The sequence below is a fragment of the Balaenoptera musculus genome, chromosome 12 (genome assembly GCF_009873245.2).
Source record: "Balaenoptera musculus isolate JJ_BM4_2016_0621 chromosome 12, mBalMus1.pri.v3, whole genome shotgun sequence".
Lineage (NCBI taxonomy): Eukaryota > Metazoa > Chordata > Mammalia > Artiodactyla > Balaenopteridae > Balaenoptera > Balaenoptera musculus.
Window position 1 is genome coordinate 21,255,065 of NC_045796.1, and position 27,424 is coordinate 21,282,488.

The 27,424-nt window shown below is 40.1% G+C and overlaps 1 non-coding gene and 1 pseudogene across 1 annotated transcript; one reads left to right on the forward strand and one right to left on the reverse strand.

Moving 5' to 3' along the window:
- LOC118905461 overlaps window positions 1-23,569 on the forward strand; it is a 37,645-nt pseudogene extending 14,076 nt beyond the window's left edge.
- On the reverse strand, window positions 23,225-23,307 carry TRNAL-UAA. The gene has a single exon. It is a non-coding gene; the product is annotated as a tRNA-Leu (tRNA).
- Window positions 23,570-27,424: the final 3,855 nt, after the last annotated feature.

Genomic DNA, 27,424 nt, shown 5'->3' on the forward strand with positions numbered 1-27,424 from the left:
GGATACCCTGATAGCAACCAGGTATGGGAACTGATAGCAAGAAAGGAAATAGGAAAAACATACCAAGTGGTGACTACAGTTCAAAAAGCAGAGTAGAACTGCCAAAAAGAAAAACAAAGTTACCAGTTTCAAAACTCCATATAAGGGCTTCCCTGGTGGCGCAGTGGTTGAGAATCTGCCTGGTAATGCAGGGGACACGGGTTCGAGCCCTGGTCTGGGAAGATCCCACATGCCACGGAGCAACTGGGCCCGTGAGCCACAACTACTGAGCCTGCGCGTCTGGAGCCTGTGCTCCGCAACAAGAGAGGCCGCGATAGTGAGAGGCCCGCGCACCGCGATGAAGAGTGGCCCCCGCTTGCCACAGCTAGAGAAAGCCCTCGCACAGAAACGAAGACCCAACACAGCCAAAAATAAATATAAAAATAAATAAATAAATAAATAGAATTTATTTAAAAAAAAAAAACCTCCATATAAAACTACAGCAATCAAGACAGCGTGGTATTGATATTTTTTAAAAAAAACCATATAAATCAATAGAACAGAATTTGGAGCTCAGAAGCATTTATGGTCATTAGATTTTTGAAAAGGGGGCCAAGACAATTCACTGTGACTTGTCTTTTCAACAAGTGGTATTAGAATAATTAAATACCCACATGCACAAAGATGAATTTAGATCCTTACCTCATATTATACTCCAGAAAAATTCAAAATAGATCGTAGAGCAAGGTATAAATCATGTTAAATTAGACTTCATCAAAATTAAAACATTTTGTGCTTCAAAGGACACCATCAAGAAAATGAGGGCTTCCCTGGTGGCGCAGTGGTTGAGAATCTGCCTGCCAATGCAGGGGACACGGGTTCGAGCCCTGGTCTGGGAAGATCCCACATGCCGCAGAGCAACTGGGCCCGTGAGCCACAACTACTGAGCCTGCGCGTCTGGAGCCTGTGCTCCTCAACAAGAGAGGCCGCAACAGTGAGAGGCCCCTGCACCGCGATGAAGAGTGGCCCCCGCTCGCCGCAACTAGAGAAAGCCCTCGCACAGAAATGAAGACCGAACACAGCCAAAAAATAATAATAATAATAATAAATAAATAAATAAAATTAAAAAGAAAAGAAAATGAAAAGATAAGTTGTAGAAAAAGAAAAAAATTTACAAATTATATGTCTGATTAATTACTTGTATCTAGAATATATAAAGAATTCTTTCAAATCAATAATAAGAAGACGAACAACTGGATTTTAGAAATAGACAAAAGGCTTGATGCACATTTCACCAAAGACTATATACAAGTGGCTAATAAGCACATGAAATCATGTCCAACATCACTAGTTATTAGGAAAATGCAAGTTAAAACCGTAATGAGATACTGCTTCACACCCACTAGAATAACTACAACCAAAAAATCAGGCAGTACCAAGCGTTGGCAATGATATGAAAAAACTGGAAACTTCATACATGGCTGGCCAGAATTTAAAACGGTGCAACCACTTTAGAAAAGAGTTTGACAGTTTCTTAAAATGTTAAACATAAATTTACCGTATAGTGCAGCAATTTCACTTCTAGGTATCTACCCAAGAGGAAGGAAAACATTAAGTCCACACCAAGACTCGCATATGAATTGTTCACAGCATCATTATTCATAATAGCCAAAAAGTGGAAACCATCCAAACCTCTATCAAGTAGTGAATGGTTAAATAAGATGTGCTATAAACATAATGGAAGACTATTCTGCAATAAAAAAAGGAACAGTACATGCTACAACATGGATGAACCTCAAAAATATTATGCTAAGTGGAAGAGGCCCGTAACAAAAGATCAAATATTATATGACCCATTTCTATGAAATGTCCAGATAGGCAAATCTATAGCCGGAAGTGGATTAGTGGTTGCTGGAGCTGGAGGTATGAATGGGACTCCAGCAAATGGGCATGGGATCAATTCGAGCAGATGGAAACGTTCTAAAATTGGATCGTGGGCTTCCCTGGTGGCGCAGTGGTTGAGAATCTGCCTGCCAATGCAGGGGACACGGGTTCGAGCCCTGGTCTGGGAAGATCCCACATGCCACGGAGCAACTGGGCCCGTGAGCCACAACTACTGAGCCTGCGCGTCTGGAGCCTGTGCTCCGCAACAAGAGAGGCCGCAATAGTGAGAGGCCCGTGCACCGCGATGAAGAGTGGTCCCCGCTTGCCGCAACTAGAGAAAGCCCTCGCACAGAAACGAAGACCCAACACAGCCAAAAATAAATATATAAAAATAAATAAATAAATAAAAGATTTAAAATTGGATCGTGATGGTGGTTGCACAGCTCCATATATTTACTAACAATCATTGAACTGTACACTTAAAATGAGTGAATTTTATATGTAAATTTTATATCAACAGAGCTGTTTTTTTTAAAAAAAGAATACTCACAGTAACACAGAAACAAACTTTGTAAGTAAAAAAAAAATTATGTTTCAACCAGATGGTGGAATTATGAGTTATTTTTATATATTTCTGAATTTTCCAATGAAAAGTGCATTTTTAAATTGGAAGAAAACAATAAAGATAATTTTTAAAAATTATCCTCTGAGAGTCAAAATAAAATCACTACGTGATGGACCAGAGGAGGGTTAGGTAAAGTCACCTTGATAAAGAGACAGAATGGCTCTCAGGCCCGCAAGATTTGACAGTAACCTGACTAAAGTTAACAACACATTTAAAGAAAGAAGAATCAATCAGCAGAGAACATTGATCAATAAAGAAAGCAAAGAAAAGGGACAGTCGTAGAGGCAAGTATTGCAGGGCCTTACCTGTGCCACGCAGAGAGCCTGAAGGCTGGTCACAGAGCCCGTGTGCACAGCCCCATGGTAGAGATGAATGCCGTACATCTCATAGAGCTTTGGGCCATTAGGCACTCTAAATACACTGCATGCTCACCATAAAACATTTTTCTAACCTTTTTTTCCCAAGCAGCTTTATGTACAGAGAAATCCTGGTTATATTGTTGTATTAGGAATTAACACATATTCTGGTTTATATACTTCAGACTCCTGATGTTTACACAGTGTGAGTTGGCTTGTCCAAGTTGAATCAACTCTACGGTGGTGGCAAGATGGAAATTATGCATCTGGACAGCTAAGAGAGACTGTGGAGTGTGATAAATGCATTAAGATAAATGTCTCCCTGTGAGACCACTTGGAAGCCAGCCAGTCAGTTCACCTTTCTCAGTGACAACCCAACCTTGACAAGAGCTTCTCACTCAGACTTCAAATATCAAGAAATCCAAGACACCAAGACATACTGAAATTATTGTATGCTCAGCATACTTTTTTTTTTCTGGCCACGTGGCGCGACATGCAGGATCTTTGATCCCCGACCAGGGATTGAACCCATGGCCCCTGCAGTGGAAGCACGAAGTCTCAGCCACTGGACCACCAGGGAAGTCCCAGCATACTTTTTTAAGAAGCCACTTATGGGAAGGATTTTAATTATTTAAATCGTGTACTTACTGACTCTCGATCCATCCAGCCATAGCAATGATAACTCCAGCACGCGCTAGTTATCAATTCCACCCTAGTCATAAAATGAGTCCTGTTTAAATGGAGAGCTTCCTTCCAATAACTTCTGGTGGTGGTGATGTTGGAAAGAGCCTGTGGCTTTGTACCCTCTGCCTCTGGGGACGATGGAGCTCATTTTTTTGAGCACTAAGCTACAACATACGGGCACTTTGCAACACTGACTTTTTGTCCTGGTTCATAATATCTACTCTCATCCTCATAAGGGACTTTAAGGCCAAGCCCTTGTATCTCATTCCTGCCTGCCCTCTACCTCCTTCCATACTCACACTCTCATCCTAGCTGGACCCTGATAGTGCCCCTGCCTTGACCTGGATGGATGATTTGATTCTGGCACTCAGTGCTCTGAACCACCATTTCCTGGAATAGTGGTTCTCAGCGTGGTTGCTGCCATACTACAATTCAATTCTGAATGTTAAGCACCTACAGTTAGCGTGAGACTCTGTAGGTTTAAGGGAAGTCCCCAACAAGACTGCCTTCACTTCAGGCACCAGCTGCAAGTTTGGGGGTCTCCGGGCTACCTGCCCTTCTGATCAACTGGTTGCAAATTTCGGGAGTTTCTACTACCCCTTCAGGTTTGATAATTTGCTAGAATGACTTACAGAAGTCAGGAAAGTGCTATACTTATGATTACAGTTTTATTGTAAAGGATACAAATCCTTTGTATCCAAGGACCAGCCAAATGAAGAATACATAGGGGGAGATCTGGGAGGGTCTACATGCCCTCTTGCCATGGAATCAGGACACGTCCCCCTCCCAGCACATCAATGTGTTCACCAACCAGGAAGCTCCCCCAAGCCTCAGTGTCCAGAGTTTAATTGAGGTTTCATTATATAGGCATGATTGATTGAATCACTGGCCACATGACTGAACTCAATCTCCAGCCCTCCTCCTTTCCTGGAGGTTGAAAGGGTGTACTAATATCATTGTGCCTCAAAGACTCAACTCTCTGACCCCATGGTTGGTCTTTTGGGCCTGAGCAGCCCCCATTCTGAGTCATCTCCTGAGTATGAACAGAGGTGTGGGGTCTTCTCTGGCAGTCCAGTGGTTAAGACTCCCCACTTCCACTGCAGGGGGCATGGGTTCGATCCCTGGTTGGGGAACTAAGATTCCGCATGCCACTCGGTGCAGCCAAAAAATAAATAAATAAACAAAATAAAAAATAACCAACCGATTCTTAAAAAACAAACAACAAAAAAAACCACAGGTGTGATCCAAAGGCCCACCATGAATAACAAAGACACCCCTGTCACTGGGGGAATTCCAAGAATTTAGAGTGTCCCCTCCAGGAACTAGGGACAGATGTCAGTCAAATTCTTTACTATACACAGTTGCATATTGCAATTGCCTAATAACCTTTTTAAAAATTGTCCATTCCTGGATCCCACCAAGAGATTCTCATTTAATTGGTCTGAGGTACAACCTGGATATAAGCATTTAAAAAATCTCTGCCAGACAATTCTATTATATCCTACAAGTTGTGCTAATGGCCCTGCTTTATCCCCTTAGTTTGAACTTCTAGGACATGTATGCTCCCCCAAATTAGACTGGAATTGCTGGTTTGTTTAATGGAGCTCCCAACATGCCACTTGGCTGGGACCAGACCACTTAGGATCTAGCTCAGGTCTGGAGTCTCTGTGTTACACAACTCTAAGTGGCCCCATTCATTTCATAGCCTATGTGAATTGTGCCCTGGATTTATGCAGTGTACACACTACACAGGGTGGCCGTGTCTTGATCTAGTCACCACACATCAAGTTTTCATCAAAATTTGCCAAATGACCAACTTAGCAGGTTTATTGATTGTACATATTTATCAGCTTGAATAGGAATATGTTCACATTTCTAACAGCTTTAACTTCTAATTTCAAATGTAAAACTGTCTAAAATAAATCAGAATTTATCTAAAACAAACTTGTATATTAAGAAAAAAGTAAGAGCTGAAAGATTCCCATATGAAATGCTGACATTTTGCTAAATTGAACATTCTGTAAAAGAAAATAGTGAATTTTGTAAATTCATATAAATTTGACATGTCAGTCTACAAATTAGCTTTTAAAAAACTGACCTTCAATGAATTGGAATCTGCATATTATTTTCTTGGCTTCTGCTATGATTAGCTTTCATCATCTAAAAAATTTGCTTGTATGAAAATGGGTTAAACCCATTTTCCACCAAGATTTCTTTGGGCAGCATGTGATTAAGAGATTACATTTTTAAAGTGTTTAAAATAAAAAGGCAAGAGTAGGGAAAAGGAAAACATGAACCACTTCTGACCCACCACGGTTTTTCCCAAAGGCCTGGGAAGTACTCTTCAGCAATGAACCAAGAAACTTTTGCAGCAGAAAATAATATTTTTTTAAGCAGCACTTGGCAACTGTGTTGGGATAAGAGGTTGTATTTGACATTAAGGCCCTGACACTGGTACATTTCCTGAAGAAAACAGTGATCACCTTTATGCATGTTATCCTTACAAAGCCAGTTCAAGGTACTTACGTGAGCCATTTTTCTGACCATCCATCTAAAGAAAAAATCGTCCAGAAAACTTCTCTTTCTGCTTCAGACTGGAATAGGAAATAATTTTTAATAAACTTCTTTTTCTGCCACCAGGAAGGGAAGGGGATTCGAGTTTGTGATTATGATTGCATTTTAAGTTACCTAAGAAAATTGCTAGTGAGAAAAAAAATTGCCTTCTAAAAAATAACCAAAGCAACCAAATAAAAACTTCCCTAGCCCTAGCTTTGAAAGCTCATCCTGAATTCCAGACCTCTAGTTTTCAGTTTATTTCTGAGTTTTTGATGAATTTACCAGCCCTAAGAGCTGACACTGTAGGACTCAATAAAAATCCTAATAAATATGTAGCTGTGGTTGGTAGTCTTTGAAAAATAAGTAAAATTTCTCAACTTGTTCCACAAACCTCAATTATCTCAGACTATTAGAGCATCTGGAACTAGGGAGCCAAAGTTAAGGGTTCAGAGCAATTGGGTTCCAAAGTTTCCTTTGGGTGGCCTAAAGGTGCATATTAGTTTGGCTTTTCCACCTCCTGCTCCTTCTCAAGAGAATAAATAATTAGACAGTGATTTATCTTTGAAATGTGCAGCTTGGAGTTGGATGTGGAGAAGTCACATAATGGTGTCAGCACTTCAGCCCGAAGTAAAGAAAATGGTGAAATATATTTAGCACACGATAAGGCAAGGCACTGAGAAAGAGAGATAAAAAGAAGAAACTGTCTCTACATGATTAGCGAACTTTACAAAACACCAAGCTTTTGCAAAAAGAAAATAATTATAAAAAATACAAACAGTGGGAAAAAAACCAGAAATTCTTCCAAGTTCCAAATTTCCATCCTAATTCTAGCTCCCAAAAGGCCAGTCAGTTTCTCAGGCTCTTGGCCTGGCTTCTTCTCTTCCAGGTTTCAGCCTCCCTCCCTGTGGTAAGTGCCCGATTTTGGATACAGCGGAGCAGTTGCTCAGATCTCTAATGCCTTTCAAGGCTGATGTGAAGATTCAACCTAGTGGTGGCCATTAGTGCTTCCCTGCCTTTTCCAGAAGCCCCAGCCAGGCACTTTGGCAGCACTATGGTGCCTGCCATAAAAAAGATCTACCCTCCAGAAAAGCTGCTTTCCAGTTATCTTTTTCCTCCAACAAAGGTTGAGTCTGCACACAAATTTTAATTTGCTTCCAAGTACTTGAAAAGTCCAATCAATCAAGCAACTGACTGGGACTTCCCTGGTGGTCCAGCGGTTAAGACTCCACACTCCCAATGCAGGGGGCCCAGGTTCCATTCCCTGGTCAGGGAACTAGATCCCGCATGCTGCAACTGAAGATCCCACGTGCCGCAACTAAGACCTGGCACAGCCAAATAAATAAATATTAAAAAAAAAAATCAAACAACTGACTTTTCAACTGACTTTGCCATTGAGCACAATAGTTTGTGTGTTGGATGTAGCCTTGGATATGTCTATGCACAGAATCTTATCCCCCTCCTGCCTGAACCTCTCTCCACCCCCATTCCTGCCACCTGAAACTGCTCTTTCCATCAGTCCTCACTGATGACCTCCTAGTTGCTACATCCAAGTAACCATCTATCCGTTCTTATCTTATTTCCCAGATCACAAGAAGCTGACACTGTTCACCGGTTAATCAACAAAAGACATGGATAATGTCCTTTCTGTTTTGCTTGTTTTTCCTTCAGAATCTCTGACCACTTCTTCACGGTCTTCATTGTAGCGTTCCCTTTCTCTACACATTACTTAAATGTGAACTTTCTGCAGAACTTCATCAGAGACCCTCTTTTCACTTACCTCTTTATTCTTGAATAATTGGATTCAGCCCTTTGCTTTCATTGTCACCTACATGTTGATGACTCTCATCTAATATCTCTAGCCTGCCTCTCTCCTGAGTTTTGATCTCATATATCTGAGAGTCCTTGGGGAAGCAGAGAATGGGAGGATCCAGAGAGGAGGGACACATCAACGGGACCAGAGCTTTCACTTTCAGAGACTCTTTTACTCCTTTAGTGTCCTAAAGAAACTTAAATATGCAAAGGATGCTGTCTGCTTTGCCTGGCACCTTAATATTAGTATATCGTAATTTTACTTAGAAGTAAAAAAAAAATTAAGCATGTATTTCTCTTCTAAGTCAATACTCAGGTAGACAAGTTGAAAATTTAACAGTTCCTTTAGACTGTATGTCATTATTTCAGAACAGGATTAAGAGGAGATGTGATAAAAAGAAAAAGCTATAGTGTTATTATGGGGAGATGGTCAGTGACGTCTTTCTTATATTTCTTATACTAATATTAATATTTATACTAATTTGCACTAATACCAGGTAGGACTAGCATTGGCTACAGATGAAAGAAACCTTCTCCAAATAACAGCTTATTTCAGTCTTCATGGATGTCTGAAGGTTCGTAGTCCAGAGTTGGGATGGAGACTCTACTAAGGAAAAAAGCTTCAGGAAAAAAGCTCTAGCTGACTTCTCTTCCAATCCTGGGCTGTGACCTCCATCTTCATGGTCCAATATGATGGTTGAAGCATCAAATTAATGTTCCCAGGAGCAGGCAAAGGGCATGCTTACACAATCTTTTAAGTATGTTTTCCTGGAAGCTTTCCAGTAACACTTCTAATTATAAGTCACTGGCCAATTATTCACATTGCTGCTTGCAGTTAAGAGAGAAGCTAGACAATGTGGTCTTTATTCCAGGCAGTTCTGTGTCCATCAAACATTGCCCTTCAATTACTGTGGATGATGTGAAGAATATGTGTGGGGAGGGGTACAACAAGCAGTGTCAGCAATACTGTTTTCTGAACAATGAATAAAACCTTGAGAAAATACCTAGATTTATTTGATCATGACAGGGAATGGAAATGTTCCTTTGTATAAAGATTTTGTGTAGAAAAAAGATATTTGTATGGATAAAATCAATGAGCTCATAGGATTCTTTTCAAGGGTCCTCATGCTTGCTCAGTTTCAGGTGCAACACAGCATGGGGAGAATCCCTTGCACTAGAAGGACTTAGGGGCCCACAGGCCATTTTCCCGAGAGGCGGTAGGCAGGGACCCATTACACAGAAGCTGAGAGAGCCATAGAGCCATAAGTGCCTCTGGTCCTGGTGGGTAGACTTGTCTGAGAAGCTGCCAGCTTGGGATGGCTCCCCACAGAAGGGTCTCTGTTATTTTGTGCAGTTCATCTCTGAGTATTCCAGTGAGGACTCCCACCATTTCTCTTGAATTTACAGACTCCACCGTGGGGGTTTTTCTCCCCGCTAGTCAACTTAAATCTTCCTTTGTTCAGAATCTTTCCTCTTCCTCTGTTCTTACCCCTTCAACATGACCACAACCTCAAGAATGTGATCTTTGCACACAACATTCTACCATATCCAGCAAAAAGCCTCAATAGACCACTCCTAGTACTTAAGGAGATTTTTGTTTGGTACTCTTTTTTTATTTTGTCAGGCAAATCCACCTTCTTCAAGTACATGGGTATGGGTATGTCTGTGGCTTTTGTGGCATTTCTAAGCTGTAGTGAGCCTTTCTAAGCTGTGAGCCTTAGATTAAAGGTGTTATAAAGGAAGTAAACAACAACCAAAAAATTCTTAACTTTCTTACTAAAAAGCTACATAGAGACCTATATTTGAAATACTGATATTCTGAGAGATAAAATAATGTCGAGTAAATATTTCACATGTACAAATAATTCAATTTCACAATTGTGTTTTAGAAATGCTTGGCTTTTAATCAAAGAGACACACACCTGCTTTTCTAAGTTAGGTTTCAATCTATACATCAAATGCGAAGTTCAGTAGGACATCTTGGGAAGGGATTCAAAAAACTGTAAATAATAGCTGCCTGTATACTCACCAGGGACCTGAGACAGTGGTGACTCCTGGGTCCTACATTAACCCTTGTCTTGCCACTGGGCATGCCTATGGGCCAAGACTTGTACCCTGGCAATCTCATTAAAGTAGCATAATGTAAAAGCAGAAAGAGGAAGTCCTTTCCCTATCTCCATGTAAACTGATGGAGATGTTGTGAAAAGAGCAAGGCTTTAGAGATACACCAGCCTGGAATCAAATTCCAGGACTTCATTTAGTAGCAATACTTTGAGCAAGTTACTTAACCCCTCTGCTAAGAAAGCAATGAGCAGTAGAAGCCAGCATGGGTTCATTAATAACATCTTACGTCAAACTAACATAATTTTTATCTTTTATGAGGTCACTACTATGCATAGACAGAGTGCATTTTACTTTTGGCACACCATTAGAAAAAAATATCTCGAGATATTCTTGTGGTCACAATGAATAAATGTAAACTGGATAATCATTAAAAGTAAGTTTGGAGCGCTTCCCTGGTGGTGCAGTGGTTGAGAATCTGCCTGCCAATGCAGGGGACACAGGTTCGAGCCCTGGTCTGGGAAGATCCCACATGCCGCGGAGCGGCTGGGCCCGTGAGCCACAACTACTGAGCCTGCGCGTCTGGAGCCTGTGCTCCGTAACAAGAGAGGCCGCGATAGTGAGAGGCCCGTGCACTGCGATGAAGAGTGGCCCCTGCTCGCCGCAACTAGAGAAAGCCCTCGCACAGAAACGAAGACCCAACGCAGCAAAAAAATAATTAATTAATTAATTAATTTTTAAAAAATGAGATCATTTCTTAAAATATCTCTCTAAATTTACAAAGGAAAGATTACAAAAAAAAAAAAAAAAGTAAGTTTGGAGCTGGTTGAACAATGACATACACAGATGTATATTAATGTATCAATTCCCCCTGGAAAGGATATCTCTAATAGCAGGAAAGTCTCGCTCTGTTATGTTCAAGATTTTATCAACAAATTGAATATAAAATGTATTAAATGTTTGGGTGGCTCAAAAGTAGGAGGGACAGTGAATGCACTGGATGACAGAATCAAAATTCAATATGATCTCAATAACCTAAAAAAAAATAGCTGAAATAAAGGTTATTAAAAGAGCTGTGTCAAGTTCATCATTTAGATTCATAGCTGCTTGGGATATGGGTATGGGCCAGGGTTGGCAAGGGTGTCAGGTCAACATGACCAGAGCAAGCAGACTGGGTCCGCTTGGCTGGCAGGTATGGAGAGAGTCAGGGAGAAGAGACCAACAGGATGGGGCTCCCACTGACCAAATCTTAAAAAATTTGAACAGTGAAATTTTAGTATTGATTGTATGGATTATAACTAATTGAATAAAATAGGAATCCATGAGCCCATACTGATAATAAATAAATAAATGAATTAATATGTGAGGGAGAAGAGAAAAGTCTATCTTATAGTAGAATGCCAACTAAGAAATATAGAAGGACTGATGGACATAGGAAAAGACCATAGCAATAGTTTTTTCAAACAAAATCATCAATGGAGGCTAATACTAGTGGACGAAAGTATACAATACTTAGTAATTTATTTTACAGTGAAGAACCTGTCCAAAACCATCTTATCCAAGTTGTAAAAGTGAACATCACCAGAAAAGCCTATCTTGATGAGTGAGAAGGTTGAAGACTTCTGGTTCTAAATTATACCTCAATATGTAAGGGCTAGAGCGTGACTATAGAAGACAGAGCCCATTGAATCATGAGGAGTACAACAGCTACAAACGCATGCTGATGCATCTGTGTTGAATCAGTGACTCATACACCACCAATGCTTTTGCTGTGAGTGATGTGAGTTTTCCAAAAGGGAAACTAACTCTTGAAGAAATTCTGAATAAAACAAAATACAATGTTCCCTTGATTTACATGTAATTGTGTACTTGGAAAATGCACTGTACATTGAAAGCTTGCAAAAACATTTTATGTTTAATATGAAAAATGGATTTAGGTTGTGGGTTCAGGTAAACAGGCTTTTAACCTACAGGGATAGCCTGCTGGACATTCCAAAATCTTGCAGGATGAAGGATAATTCTTTATTGTGTGGAACACCCATACATTGCAGCATGCCCAACCCCCCCCCCCGGTCCCTCCCTAATGGCAGTAGAACCCACAAAATTATTATGACAACCCACAAGTGCCCTACTTGCTTCCAGAATGTCCCCCTGGACCACTGTTATCAGTGTTAAGGACCACTGGTTTAGAGACAAGTTTACATCTGCCAGGAGTGGTCAGTGGGTTATTTCTGCCTCATTGAAAGCTTTGTCTAAGTAAATCCCTTCGAACTCTTAATATTCAACAAGTCCACGATTAAATCTCATGAAGCCATTACTTGTTCACCTTCTGAAATATTATTATTTTTTCCTTCTTTGATATTCAAAAAGATACTCAATTTATACCAATACTTAAAAGTTATGTTAGTCAGAACTCTTTTAGCTTCAAATAACAAGAAACCAACAAAAACTTGTGTACATCCACAGGCAAAAGAGGAATTTACTGTCTTAACTTGGAAACACGAGTGTGGAGCTGATTCCGAAACAACTGGATGCAAGAATTCAAGTGAGGTCTTGGGTACCTTTATCCTTCCTCCTTTCTTCCTTTCCCCTTTTCCCTTCCTTCCTTTCTTTCTCTCCCCTGCCCCCTCCCATTCTTTTCCCTCCCTCTCTCCCTCTTTTCTCTCTCTTTCTTTTTCTCTTTCTTTCTGTGGGCTGAATCCAGGCTCTCTCCTGGTGATGGGCAGATGGCTATGGGCCATCCTCCATTCACATTCAATCTGCTCTCTGAAAGGTCTCTGCTTCTCCTCTCCTACTCTGAACTGTGCCCCACAGTTCAAGAAGGCAACTGTGACTGTGAAAAAAATCAATGTTGTAATTAGTTGTTTAATGCCTGTGTTTCCTAATAAAATGTAAGCTCTATGAGGACAGGACCTTGTCTTTCTTTTTCATTGCTGTATCCCAGCAGCCAGCATAGCACTGTTCATTCTAGTCATTTAAAAAATACTTATAGAATGAATGAATTGTTCTGTTGGAACTAGAGGCTGCCCTGCTTCCAGTGCTGATATTTCTCCACAAGAATTTCCTAGACATTTTGAAAACATGGGCAAAAGGCAGCAGTAGCTGTGTATTCTATAAGCAGGCACTGGGATGGCTTATGGTACTGAGATGCAGAAGCAGAAAAGAGAAATCCAATGGGAGGGATCCTCTTCACCCCAGATTCACCTAAAGGGCTTCTCCATCCAGAATTATCCAAGTTCATCCCCATCTCACTTTTGTCTGAGAATTACTCACAGGAGACTAAAATCAGTGTGAAAGAAATTGACTAATTGATTCAATTAGTACATTACTGAGGTAATTTCAATTCATTAGGCCACTTTAAAATTTCATTCTGTGTATGCTTTTACATATTGTTCTTGTAATGCACCAATAAAATTAGGCATTACACTGAATCACTGTAAAAGAGTTCTCCTGCATAGTAATAGACTTGAATGCCAGGCTATACTGTAGGAAGCACTTTTCCACACTTAAAAGCATTACATTATATATTATTTTGCATATGTTCCAAGTGACAGGGGCTTCTTATTTTTCTTATGTGGAATAAAAAAAATTTTTTGTCAGGTTGCTCTTAAAATTGTAGCTGAACTGGGTGGTCAGAATTGCTAGTGTTTAAACAATGCGAACAACATCCTTAATATACCTATTTGTGACTAATCCAGTGGGCGTGACACTCAAGGGAAAACAACAAATTCACTTAGCATGAATCTGAAAACTTAGAGTTTAGAACTCTGTGCTATTTTTTAACATACCAATTATTAAAGGAATTATGGGAATTTTGTTTGCAAAGAGATGCTGATGACGGAAAATTAGGCATTTGAAGATTTTAAATGGAAAAATGAAGTTTAATGAACAAATCAGAAGAATGCAATCTAAGCTCTTCTCCCATATTTCATGTCTTTTAAAAATTGCGTCTTTTGCTGTAATTTCTATGTCAAATACAATGTATTTCCTACAGCAGAATCAATTCCATAAACAACTTTTACCTTTTTAACAAAACTGGTCTCATAGTCAATCTAAGTACATTTTGTAAGAATCACTAAAGTATAACAATGGATTAATCTCTTGATCATTCTACATGCCATGTACTTCCTAAGCACTTTATCAACATCACACTTAATTCTCACAACAAATCGTTTGATAGGTACTTTTGTTATCACCCCGTTTTACAGGTGAGAAAACAAAGACTTGGAGATGCTAAATAACCAGTCCAAAGTCACACAGCTAATAAGATTTGGAGCTGGGATTAATACTTGGAATGGCCATGGCCAGGCCCTGCAGCCAGTCCAGGGTCCAGCCCAGCCCATCAGCATGCCACAGCAGTAGCCACACCCCAACACAACAGGAGGGTGTATGCAGCCCATATAGGGGACACCCCTTGAGCACCTGGCTCTTGTGGCCAGGTGGGATTGTGCCTCTGAGACCCATAGAACATCTCCTAAATAAGGCTACTCCTTTGAGACTGGGAGAGCTGATTTACCTAATATAAAGAAATAAACACAGAAAATTAGGCAAAATAAGGACACAAAAGAATATGTTCCAATCAAAAGAACAAGACAAAAAACTCAGAAAAAGAACTAAGTGAAACAGAGATAAGCAAACTACATGATAAAGGGTTCAAAGTAGTGGTCATAAAAATGCTCACTGAACTCAGGAGAAGAATGGATGAACACAGTGAGAACTTCAACAAAGAGATAAAAAAACATAAGAAAGTACCAAACAAAAGTTATAATTGAGCTGAAAAATACATTAGAGGGGTTCAGTAGCAGAATGGATGAGGTAGAAGAACAAATCAATGAGCTGGAAGACAAAGCAATAGAACTCACCCAGACAGAGCAGCAAAATTTAAAAAGAATTAAGAAAAGTAAAAATACTTTAAGGGACCTTTGGGACAACATGAAGAAGAATAACATTCACATTACAGGGGGTAAAAGATAAAGCTTTGGAATGTGTTCAAATTATAGTTGCTACCAACTTAAAACAGGCTACTATTTGCATAGTATGTTATATGTGAACCTCACGGTAACCACAAGGAAAAAACCTATAGTAAATAACCAAAAGAAAATGAGAAAGGAATAGAAATATAACACTAAAGAAAACCACCAAAACATAAAGGAAGAGAGAAAGAGAAGAACGGTACAGAGAGGAACTACAAAAACAATCAGAAAACTATTAATGAAATTAACATACATATCAATAAGAACTTTATGAAAATGGACTAAATTTGACAATCAAAAGACATAGTGGCTGAATGTATTTAAAAAAAACAAGACCCATCTATGTGCTGCATACAAGAGACTCACTTCAGAAGAAAGGACACACACAGACTGAAAGTGAAGGGATGGAAAAATACATTCATGTGTATGAAAATGAAAAGAAAGCTGGAGTAGCTATAGTCATATCAGACAAAATAAACTTTAAAACAAAGACTAATAAAAGATGAATAAGGGCATTACATAATAATAAATGGGTCAATCCAGCAAGAAGATATAATATTTATAAATGTACATGCACCCAACAGAGGAGCCCAACATATATAAAGCAAATATTAATGGACTTAAAGGGAAAAAATGAAAGCAATACAACAAAGGTATGGAACTTTAACACTCCACTTACATCAATGGATAGTTCAACTAGACAGAAAATCAATAAGGAAAGCTCAGACTTAAATAACACATTAGATCAGAAGAACTTAATAGATATGTACAGAACATTCCATCCAAAAGCAGCAGACATACATTCTTCTCAAGTGCACATGGAACATTCTCCAAGATAGATCATATGTTAGGCCAAAAAATAAACCTCAATACATTCAAGAAGATTGAAATCATATCAAGCATCTTCTCCAACTACTATGGTACAAAACTAGAAGTCAAACACAAGAAAAAAATGGGAAAAACCATGAAACCATGGATATTAAACAACATGCTACTGAACATCTAATGGGTCATTGAAGAAATCAAAGGAGAAATTAAAAAATACCTGAAGACAAATGAAAACAGAAAAATGACATACCAAAATCTACAGGATGCAGCAAAAGCAATTCTAAAAGAGAAGTTCATAGCAATATAGGCTTACCTCAAGAAACAATAAAAACCCCAAATAAACAATCTAACTTTACACCTAAAGAAACTAGAAAAGAAGAACAAACAAAGCCCAAAATTAGTTGAAGGAAGGAAATAATAAAGATCAGAGCAGAAATAAATAGAGACTAAGAAAATCACAGGGAAGATCAGTGAAACTGAGAGGTAGTTCTTTGAAAAGGTAAACAAAATCGACAAACCTTTAGCTAGACTTACCAAGAAAGAGAGAGAGGACTCAGACAAATAAAATCAGAAATGAAAGAGAAGTTACAATTGATACAACAGAAATACAAAGGATCATAAGAGACTGCTATGAACAACTATACAGCAGCAAATTGAACAACCTAGAAGACATGGATAAATTCCAAGAAATATAGAATCTTCCAAGACTGAATTATGAAGAAATAGAAAATCTGAACTGACCAATTACTAGTAAGGAGAATGAAACAGTAATAAAACATCTGGATCTGATTCCAAAGGCAAGGGAAACAAAAGCAAAAATAAACAAATGGGACTACATCAAACTAAAATGCTTCTGCACAGCAAAGGAAACCATTATCAAAATGAAAAGGCAACCTACTGAATGGGAGAAAATATTTGCAAATCATAGATCTAATAAAGGGTTAATATCCAAAATATATAAAGAACTCATATAGCTCAACAACAACAACAACAACAAACTTGATTTTAAAATGGGCAGAGGATCTGAATAGACATTTTTCCCAAAGAAGACATACAGATAGCCAACAGGCACATGAAAAGATGCTCAACATCACTAATTGCTAGGGAAATGAAAATCAAAACCACATTGAGAAATCACCTCACACCTGTTAGAATGGGTATTATAGAAAAGATAAGAAATAGCAAATGTTGGAGAGGATGTGGAGAAAAGAGAACCCTTGTACACTGTTGGTGGAACTATAAATTGCTGCAGGCACTATGGAAAACAGCATGGAGATTCCTCAAAAAATTAAAAATAGAACTATCATATGACCCAGCAATTCCACATCTGGGTATTTATCCAAAGAACACAAAAACACTAATTCAAAAAGATATATGCAAAAAAGAAAACAAGAAAAAGATATATGCAACCGTATGTTCATTGCAGCAATTTTTACAATAGCCAAGATATGGAAACAACCTAAGTTTCCAATGATGCATGAATAAAAAAGCTATGGTATCTATATCTATATCTATATCTTTATCTATATATACAATATATACAATGGAATATTATTCAGCCATTAAAAAAAGAACAAAATTCTACCCTTTGCAACAACATGGATGGACCTTGGAGGCATTATGCTAAATGAAATGTCAGAAGAAAGACAAATACTGTATGATTTCACATATATGTGGAATCAAAAAACAAAACAAACAAACAAAATAAAACAAAGACAAACTCATAGATACAGAGGTCAGATTAGGGTTACCGGAGAGGAAGGGGCATGGGGGGCAGTGGGCTAAATGGATGAAGGGGGTCAACTGTATGGTGATGGATGGTAACTACACACGTGGTGGGGATCACTTCATAGTGCATACATACGTCAAATTATGTTATAATTATAATGGTGTACACCTGAAACTTATATATTAAAAAAAAAAAACTTGGGCCATCTGACTCCTAATCACAGTTCTATGTTGCCACTTAGGACCTACACTGCATATTTCACAAATATACATACTCCTATGTTTATATTTAAAGGAGATTGTGGAATTGAGATGAATAGGCAACACTCTTTTTAGTAATCCATCTTTCCAATGCAATTTTAAAAGTTACCTTATTCAGTAACTGCTAGCCTCATTACACTACAGTAATGAATAAAATGACGGAAAATACAACCTAAACCCAAAGATAAATTTGAGACTTGAATTGCACAGGTATATTATATAGTTTATCCAGATAGAAATGATTCAAAAACTACTTAAGTGTTTGTCTCTTTGGGCTTCTGAATCTTGATTCTCCTAATGAGTAAGGTCTACCTTAGCTGAAGAAAGAGGAAGAGAAGGGAAAAAAATGTGTGAGCATGCCTGAACCCATACCATACTAATTATACTTTCTTACTTTCTGTATTCTTGATGCTCTGGCATCTGGGGCCTTGCTGACCAGGGAGGGACTGCTTCTCCCAGGGTTAGATAATTCCTAGAAATACCAGAATACTCAGGGCAGCCCCTATACTCCAGAGCCTGCTGAAATTATTCAAAGTAGCCAATCCTAAGACTGTTTACCCTGCTTTGCCCATTCCTTCCTGTGAAAACCACAATAAAAATTCTTGCCCATGCTTTCTTCTTGCTCCCTCTGCCTCCTGACTGACCCTAATTCTTCCCTATGTGGCCCTGCATGGTGTGCCGTGGCTCTTGTTTCCAGGGAATCTGTGAGTATAAAAAAATTCTTCCTTCATGACAGTCATTTCTGTATCTGAGTGTCTTACCATACCTGATTAAAACAAATCCTGAGTACATTTTAAAACACATATCCTAAGTGAAGATTAATGTGTGTGTACAATAAATAGAATGAACTGTGAAATATACTCAGTGGACTTCAACGTTGTTCATTTATTCAACAAGTATTTATATAGCGCATACAATGTACAGAGACACTCTGCTAGGCAGTTTCCATCTCACTTCAGTAAGGACCCAGTGCAATCATTGCTTCTCTGCCAAGCACTCTGACAAGTTGTTGAGAGACATCAAAACCTGTGTGGATAAAAGTAAAACCAGGTGGTTCACAAATGAACCCGGTGGTTCACAATGGTCTCCATCCAGTAATAGAGTGGATGCAAGGGACCTGGAATTATGTTCCTGATTCTTACATGGCATCTTTGTAACTGAACACACTCATTAAAACTTGGGGCATTATCATTTATATCATTTGAACAATTAGCAAATGTGTGACATGCAATTAATTTGTTCATTAAATAGCTGCAAGTGTATTTAAAAGCAAAATGTGAAACAAAGGGAATAATTAAGATCTCCAAATTCCAACTTGCTACTAAGGACAAAGAAAGCTTCTTGTTCAGGATTTCTAAAATTGGACATGACTTCTGTAAAGCTGATGACTAATCCAAATCTCTATTTCTCTTCAACTTCATAGTGAGTTTTGGAGTTTGAGTAAAATATATTATATTGAAAGAAACAGAGAAGATGGCTATGATGAGATAAAAGCCCTATTCATACAATTAAAATAACAGCTCACGCAAGTGCTGTCAGTGATTTGAGATTCTTTTCAATGGCAGATTTATCATTAATGACTGAAAGAGAGAAAACAAAGGTCAATTTACTGGCTGGATTACACATAGCCTTAATGTGCTCCTAAACACAGTGACTGTGGAATAACTATCCGGATTTTACAGTCAGAATAAGGCAGACAGAATTTAACAAACAAATTTGCCTCAATTTAACCAGTAGGTGTCACTATTTAAATGTATTGGCAATACTTTTCCTACAGAGTTCTGCGTGAAGTCCAATAGAAAAAAATCCATTTTGAATAACTTAAAATATGCTTATAAATCCACACTCTTATTTATAGATCAACTTAGGGACTTAATTTATTATTTTTAAAATAATCATTGGAAAATCATTCTAAGCTTAGTGGTGGTATACCTACAAATGATTCAAATTTAAATTCAAAATATTTTAAGAATGAAAAAAAAAGGGTCTAATGTAACAGGTCTACTTCTCAAGGAAAAGGAAAAATTCTGCTACATTTTAGGACAGGGTTTCCATTTTTAAGAACTACTGATATCCTCTAGCTCTATGTAATTTTGGATGAAAGAAAACATTACTCTTTAAATTTATTAAGGAAAATTGTGCCTAATTGTACCTACCACCTAGGTACAATGGGTTTGGGTGTATGATATTATCTGTCAAAGGAGGATACGAATGTAAAAGTGTTTTGGAAAACTGCAAAGTGGTCTATACATGCAAGGTAAGATTTCTTCCTACTTGCACAGTGTAGTTCTACTGTACTTCCCACAAATGATGGCTCCAGAAAAGGGAAGGGAACTCAGTTACGAAACACCCACTTTTGTGAGAAGAGTATTACAGCCTCACAACCACTTTGTGGAGGTAAATTTTATTTTCCTATTTGCAAATGAAGAAAGAAGGCTGATAACCTGGGAAAGTTGATAAGTCTGTCTGACCCCAAAGCCTGGGTTCTTCCTACTGAGTGACCTTGTGATATGTACTTCGTAAACTGAATCATATTCTTAAAATTTGTTGCACTAAATTGAAATTCACTTACAGAATCCTGCTAGTCAGAGGAAATCAATGATAGAACACTTTATAGAGAAAGATACAGTAAAGCAAAAGATTCCATCTAAACTGGCACGTGAGGATTGCAGTTAAATAGGCCATACATATTGATCAATCAAAAACTTGTGATTCGGTGTCCTAGGATCCATCTGATAGATTTTCTTGTTTCCAGATCAGCAGCTTTCAGACATCATTTCACCCCTCTTTGTGGCATCTCAGTGATCTGTGTGTCAGAATTTTAACAAGCACAAGAAGAATACTAGCTGGTCTTTTACCATCTCTGTTATAGCACAGTAGCTGGTTATTACTGACTAGAAGCTTGATTTATAATATAGTTTTAAAGGAACAAAGTAAAAATCTAACTACTCTGCCTATTCTTGGAAGTATTGTTCCGTATTTGCACTTGAACATATTAATACAAATAAATTAGCAAAAGCCCCTGCGTTCAGACTGGGAAAGCTTCAAGTCAATATTGTTCTTCCCCTTGCTCAGCTTTTAAGGAGGAAGAGAGACATAGACTGAGCTCAGTCTAACTGGCTGTTGACTGAATTAAACAATTTTCCCCTAAAAAATATTTTCTGTCAATTCAACATGTCCCCCTGTCCTGAGCATATACGGACCAACCGAGTTTCTACATCAATAGATATACTTTCAAATGTAACACTAATCACGTTGCTTCTTGTTTTGGATCCTTCAGTGGACTCCAGGCACCATACTTAGCATGGTTTCAAGATGTTTCCCCCCACCTGTATCCTTCTCCCTCTCTTCCCTGCCTCTCCCTGAACCTTACTCCTCTTCCTTCAGTTCTCAACTAAAGCTGACTTTCTGGGAAAGAGTTAGGGCATTTGGAACTTCTCCTTTAGCACCTTGGGCATAATTTATATTTTCTCATTATACATGTGGTTTACTAAAATCTCTGTCTCTCACCATCTAAGCTCCTTGAAGGAGAGGCTGGCTTATTTATCTGCACATCTCAAATGTCTAACAGCGATTGACTCATAGCCAGTTCTCAGTGCTGGCAGGATGCTTATTTCTAAACGGTTTAGACACTCTCTCTTTTCCTCTTCCCTTCTTCTTGAACAATTCAATTCTAAATCCATTAGATGGGCCCAAGCAAGGTAGATGTTACACTGGGGCAGGGGACGGGGGGCAATTCTGGGAATTACAAATATGGATAGAAAAACTAGAACAAAATTTATAGTGTTGGATCAGAATTAGAGTATTGGTAGGAACTCCCAAATCTAAATAGATATATATATATAGATAAATATAGGTGTGGACACACACACAGACACATACACTCCTTGATTCTGTCCACTGAGAGGGCCTGGGAACAGTAACACATCAAAACCAATGAGCACACCTAGTACTGAGATCTTGCTTTCTAACTAGCATTCTCCACTAAAGGAGACTGGGGTTCTTTTCAAAATGTCTGATTCTACATTGTCCGGATCAGGAGGAGTACAAGGTAAGCATGGAATATCTTGGACTAGGAAGTAAGGAAGTGCTAAAAAATGATGAAGACATGTCAAAAGTCAGCCTTGAATAGACTCCCACTGACCAAATCTGGGACACTTTCAGCATGAGAAGTAATAATTATAAAATGGATTGTAACCATTAATTAAAATAGGACACCATGGGCGCATACTTACAGAACTTATTCCATAATAATTGAATAAAATGGAAAGTTTGATGAGTAATGGGATATTTACATAACTTCAAAGCACTTCCCCTCAAAATATGCATTCATCACAAAGGGTTAACTATAGTGGAGAAAACTGGCAGAAAAGCCTTATCAAGTGAACCAACTTAAGATCAGTAACAGGACAGACCAAAACCATGCCACCTGAGAGACTACAATGCAAACACAGTGTCACTTCCAGGATAGCCCTGCTTTATTTATAAGCATAACCTGAATCTAATCAAGAGGAAACATTAGACAAACCCAAACTGACAAACGGATGTTCTACAAAATGACAAGCCTGTCATCTTCAGAAGTTTCAAGATCATGAAAGTCAGGAGAGACAGGAATCGTGCTAGATTGCAGAAGCTTAAGGCAATGTGACAAGTAAATGCAATGCATTATTCTGAACAGGAGACTTTTACTTTAAAGGACCACTGGTGATTAAATGGGGCCTGGGGATTAGATGGTAGTAAATTATCAACATTAATTCCTTGATTTTAACGGTTGTACTGGAGTATCTATTTGGTACCTTACCCTCAAATGATTTGAAAAACAAAAAAATTCTTTCCACTGTACTTGTAGCGTCCCCCCCTCTAGATTTTAGATTACTTTCACTTTTTAAAAGTATTTAAAAAACAAAAACAAAAAGCAGACCGCGCCATTCGTATTTTAAAATTCTTAGCCGATTACCAATTAGTCCATTTTGTAGCTATGATGCATACTGTCTCGGCCTTCATGGATTTAACGGAAGAATTGTGTGCATACAGTTAATTTTGGCGAAAAACTAGGAAAAAGTAGAGATGAACTTTTGACTTTTCTGCACAGGCACTTTTCTAACTACGATGCTGTATCACTAGCGCCCTTCCTGCCCAGCTGGCTGCCTCCCTGCAAGCAAGGGAACTGATCCCCGCGGCGCGGGCTGCCGCCGGAGTCCCAACCCCACCTGAGCCCCGCGAAGCCGTTGACCTGCAGCGACGCCGACCCCACCCCACCCCACCCCACCCCCTCCCGGCCCGGGGGACAGCGCCCGCGCCCCACGCCCAGCCCGCTCGCTGAGTCGCCTCTGGCCTGTGGGAGGCGGGGCCGCGTGTTGTCGGGCTTGCGCCTCTCTCAGCCAGGAGACAGAATTCCTGAGTCCAAGACATCGTGTGCTCGGTGATATTTACATTTTAAAAATAAATTAATTTTTTAATGAGAGAAGAGGAAAACTGTCTACCAGGAGTGGGGTTCGAACCCACGCGGACATATGTCCATTGGATCTTAAGTCCAACGCCTTAACCACTCGGCCATCCTGGTGCAGGCGCACAATCTTCTCTTCGCTCTTCCTACAAGTCGTACTCCACCGTCCTCCTCGCGCCCGCCCTTGAAAAGGCCGAGGGCCCTTCGCCGCCGCTCCCTTAGTTTTCCCAGCCCGAGACAGAGCTGCCTGGCAGCCGGAGCCTCCTTTTTCCGCCGCCGCAGCTCACTGTTGCCCCTGGCCCGCCGCGGCCGGCAGGGCAACTGCAGCCGAGCTCGGCGCGCTTTCGGCGGCGGCGGCGGCGACCCTCCGCTCGCTTAGGCGGAACTCGGGCCCAGCCACTCTACTTTCGGTTTCGAGGTGCGCGGGCGCGGGAAACAAACACGCTCGTAAACCTCTGGATTCCTAGCAGCACGTTTTAGGAGGCGCCCGGGACTGGTGGCGGTGCTGAGACGGAGCCCAGAGAGTGGCGTTTAGTTTGTTTTTTGGTTTGTTTCATTCCAGGGAGAATAAACTTCAAGGAATGAGTTGCATGGGCAGCAGCAGAGTTCTTGGACGCCCGTCCCTATGGGCCGCTTTTCTTATCAACAAGTCACACGGGCAGGGAGTGTTGTAGCGACCTGTGTCTATACTGCGGCGCCACGTGCAGGGAGCGCGGCACCATTCGCCCTCCCGACTGGCTTCGGGCACGCTTCAGACGCAGTGCCGGGGACCTCCTCTCTGTTCCCAGACCCTCCTTTGCACGTAGATGTTTATGTTCTCGTATCTTAACTGTTCTGCAGTGCCCTCCTTCCTGCCTGTGCACAAGAGATTTCAGTTCGTCCTCTCAGTTGACTTCCTTTTCCAGGGCTTTCGCTCCATTCTCCACCACACAGGATCTGGAAGCCACCACAGAGCCAAGGCTTCTGTGTTCTGGAGCGTCAGGGGGCCTGGGGACTGAGCCACCATCCGGCAGCCACGCCCTTGTTGAGACAGTGCAGGCAGCTTTGACCGAGAACTTACGTCATCCAGGAGACTGTACGCATTCACGTCACCAACTGGCTCCTCACCCACTGGGTCACACTGTGAGAAACCCATTGCCCTGCCACCTCCTGGATGCCTGTGATCCCTGGGAACACTGCCCTGACCTGTGGAGGCCTTCGCCCAGCCTGCTGCCCTGGTTCTCTGAGTTCCAGTCAAGAACATGACCGCCCCTGAGGGAGCTCCCCCGGATAGTAGTGGATGAAATTGTCCCCTACCCGCTTTGCCACTTAACATAGTGAGGGATCAGTGGCCTGTGTCTACATTCCGGCCTTAACACTATCCCTCCCGCTGAACGTGAGGCCTGGCCCTCCAGGAGCGTGCAGTCAAGAACAGGGATAGAGCATTTCCTCCCGCCTGGCCCTGCCCTGCTGAGAGAAGAAGGGGAACTTGGACTCTTGCCAGGGTCTAGAGACATTTGTGTGATGATGACACAGGATCACCACCCACTAACTCACCATCTCCATCTCGGAGGCTAAGTTCTGGCTTGTGCCTTAGGAAGCAGGCCTCAACATGGAGGAAGTTCCCCAAACGTCAGAAGAGTGTTCAAAAGATGCTGGCGACTGCAAGGCATGACAAATATCCACTTGAATGTCAGGACAAAGTGTGAAAGGCACGGTGCAATGACACTTGTTATAACTGACGATATTAGAGAGCAAATGACAATATTAAGATAGATTTTATAACATTGGAATGGCTTCATGTTCGGGAAATTGCATTTGACATACTTCTTATGGGGAAATGTTTCCCTCTATTTAAACTATTTTTCACTGTGTGCGTGTGTTTGTTTAAGCCATGATATTCTTTATGCATTCTATGGTGGTTTAAAAAATATGTCTATAACTGCTCTGATACTCCTCCCTTCAAGACATAGAGCCTAATTCCCTTCTCCTTCAATGTGGGCTGGATCTTGTTTCTAAGGAGTAGAATAAAACAGAAGAGACAGTATGCAACCTCGGAGAGTAGGTCATCAAAAGGCACTACTGCTATCAACTTGGTTTCTCTCTGTCGGATGATTCCCTCTGGAGGAAACCAGCTGCCATGTCCGGAACAGCCTTTTCAGGGGCCCATGTGGGGAACAGCAGCCAGCAAGGAACTGAGGTCTCAGCCCAGTCAAGCCTTCGGATGACTATAGCCCTGGCCAATATCTTGACTACAACCTCTTGAGAGACCCTGAATCAGAACCACCTAGCGAAACCCTGATTTCCTGACCCTCAGAAACTACATAAGGTAAATATTTTTGTGTTATTTTTATGCAGCTATAGGTAACTAATAGACAAACTAGCCAGAGTTAGTATCTCTAGCTTTGACAATGTATTCACAGGCATATATTTTGTTTCCATACATGTATCTTAAAAGACCCTGCTGATGGCAACACCAATTGCCTAAGATAATGGGGGACAAACTAGATCACTTTTACATGATTGGTAGGAGTGTAAAATGGTATGACCACTCTGCACAAAATTTGGCATTTCTTAAAAGAAACAAACATACAACTACCATAGGACCCAGCAATTGCACTCATGAGCATTTATCCCAGAGAAATGAAAACTTACACACACACACACACACACACAGACATTTGTTGCACTTTAATCAATTCATGATAGCCCAAAACAAACAAACAAACAAAGACCCTGCTGACCCTTTTGCTAACATTGAACTTTCCTTCTTCCATTTGTTTCCAAATTCTTGAATGGAGTTGCCCAAACTTTCCAAGTCCACTCATTTACTTTCACTTTTCCCCAGAATCCTCTGCTGTGTGGCTTCTACTTTTCTCTCTCTTTATCTTTTCACAATGAGAGTATCTTTACTAAAAGACATTCAAACTGTGAAAGTTGTATGAAGTTCAAACAATACAGAAGTGAATAAAGTAGAATGCATAACCCCTTTCCACAACCCATGTCATTCCAGTTATACTGAATTGGGACCCCTTGGCCCTTAGAGATGCTAAGCCATTTTCTGTCTCTCTCCTCCTGATTCTATCTGCCCAGCTCTCCTCCAAGGCCCAGCATAAACCCTACCTTCCCACCACACACAGAATTGTAAAGTGAAATGAGTATTAAGTTATACTTACCTGTAAATATGAGTGTACAAAACTTAGGAAGTTCCAAATTAGACTGCAGAAGCATCCTTATAACTCTGCCTGATCTTATTTATTATAATAATTAAGGTATGTGATAACATTAGGATAACAGTAAAGGTATGTGATAACATATTATTTTTAGTGACATAATTTTCTAAGTTATAGAATTTAAATTTTTGTCTCAAATCTCATGAAATGTAGAATACACATTTCCTATATATTAAGCAGCATATAAATTAGTCTTTTTGTCCATAATTAAGGGTTGTTGTTATGACAACAATGATTTTTTCTACAGAGGAAACAAGAGGCAGCAGGATGTCATAATGTAAAGATGTTATTTAGGCTGAGGAGTCAATAGATCTAGTTCAAATTCTGATTTTTTCCAAGCCGTGAGGCAATATACTTAAAGTCTTCAAGTCTCAGTTTCCTCATCTGTAAAGTGGGAATAATAACACCTACCTCAGAGAAATATGACCATTAAGTGAAAAAAGTATATGTAAAGTATCTAGCAGGGTGCTTGGCTGGAGGTGAGCTCCTGTGATAGTCGGTGTTCGTTGCTTTTGCCACAGCCGTTCCCGGTTTGGTTTCGAGAAAGGTAGACTCCGCCCCCTGCCCCAGGGGGTGAATTATTATTGGCCTTTTGCAAGTAATTGGCCTGGGGCAGGGATAAGGGGGAGAGTGGGCCAGTGATCCAGTTCTGGCTAATGAGAGATAAGGAAAGTTGGCTGGGGCTTCTGAGAAAGAATTAAAAAAAAAAAAAGGAGTCTTGGGAAGTGAAAGCTTGTGCTATTCCTTCCCTTTTTCTTCCTGCCTTCAATGAGCTGGTGTGAAATGAAGTTCTTGGAGCTGTGTTAGCATCCTGTGACTACAAGGGGACAAGCCAATGGATAAGGAGCTAACACCCAAAGATGTCAGAAGGATAGGTTTGAAGGAAACTGCCCTTCGAGACCGTTATGAGCCATAGCTAGCCAGAAACTATCTACCTCCAATCTGCCTGAGGTATGGGATAATTAACACGTCTTGAAATATATGCCAGTGGTTCTCAAAGCATCCGGATCACCTGGGAGCTT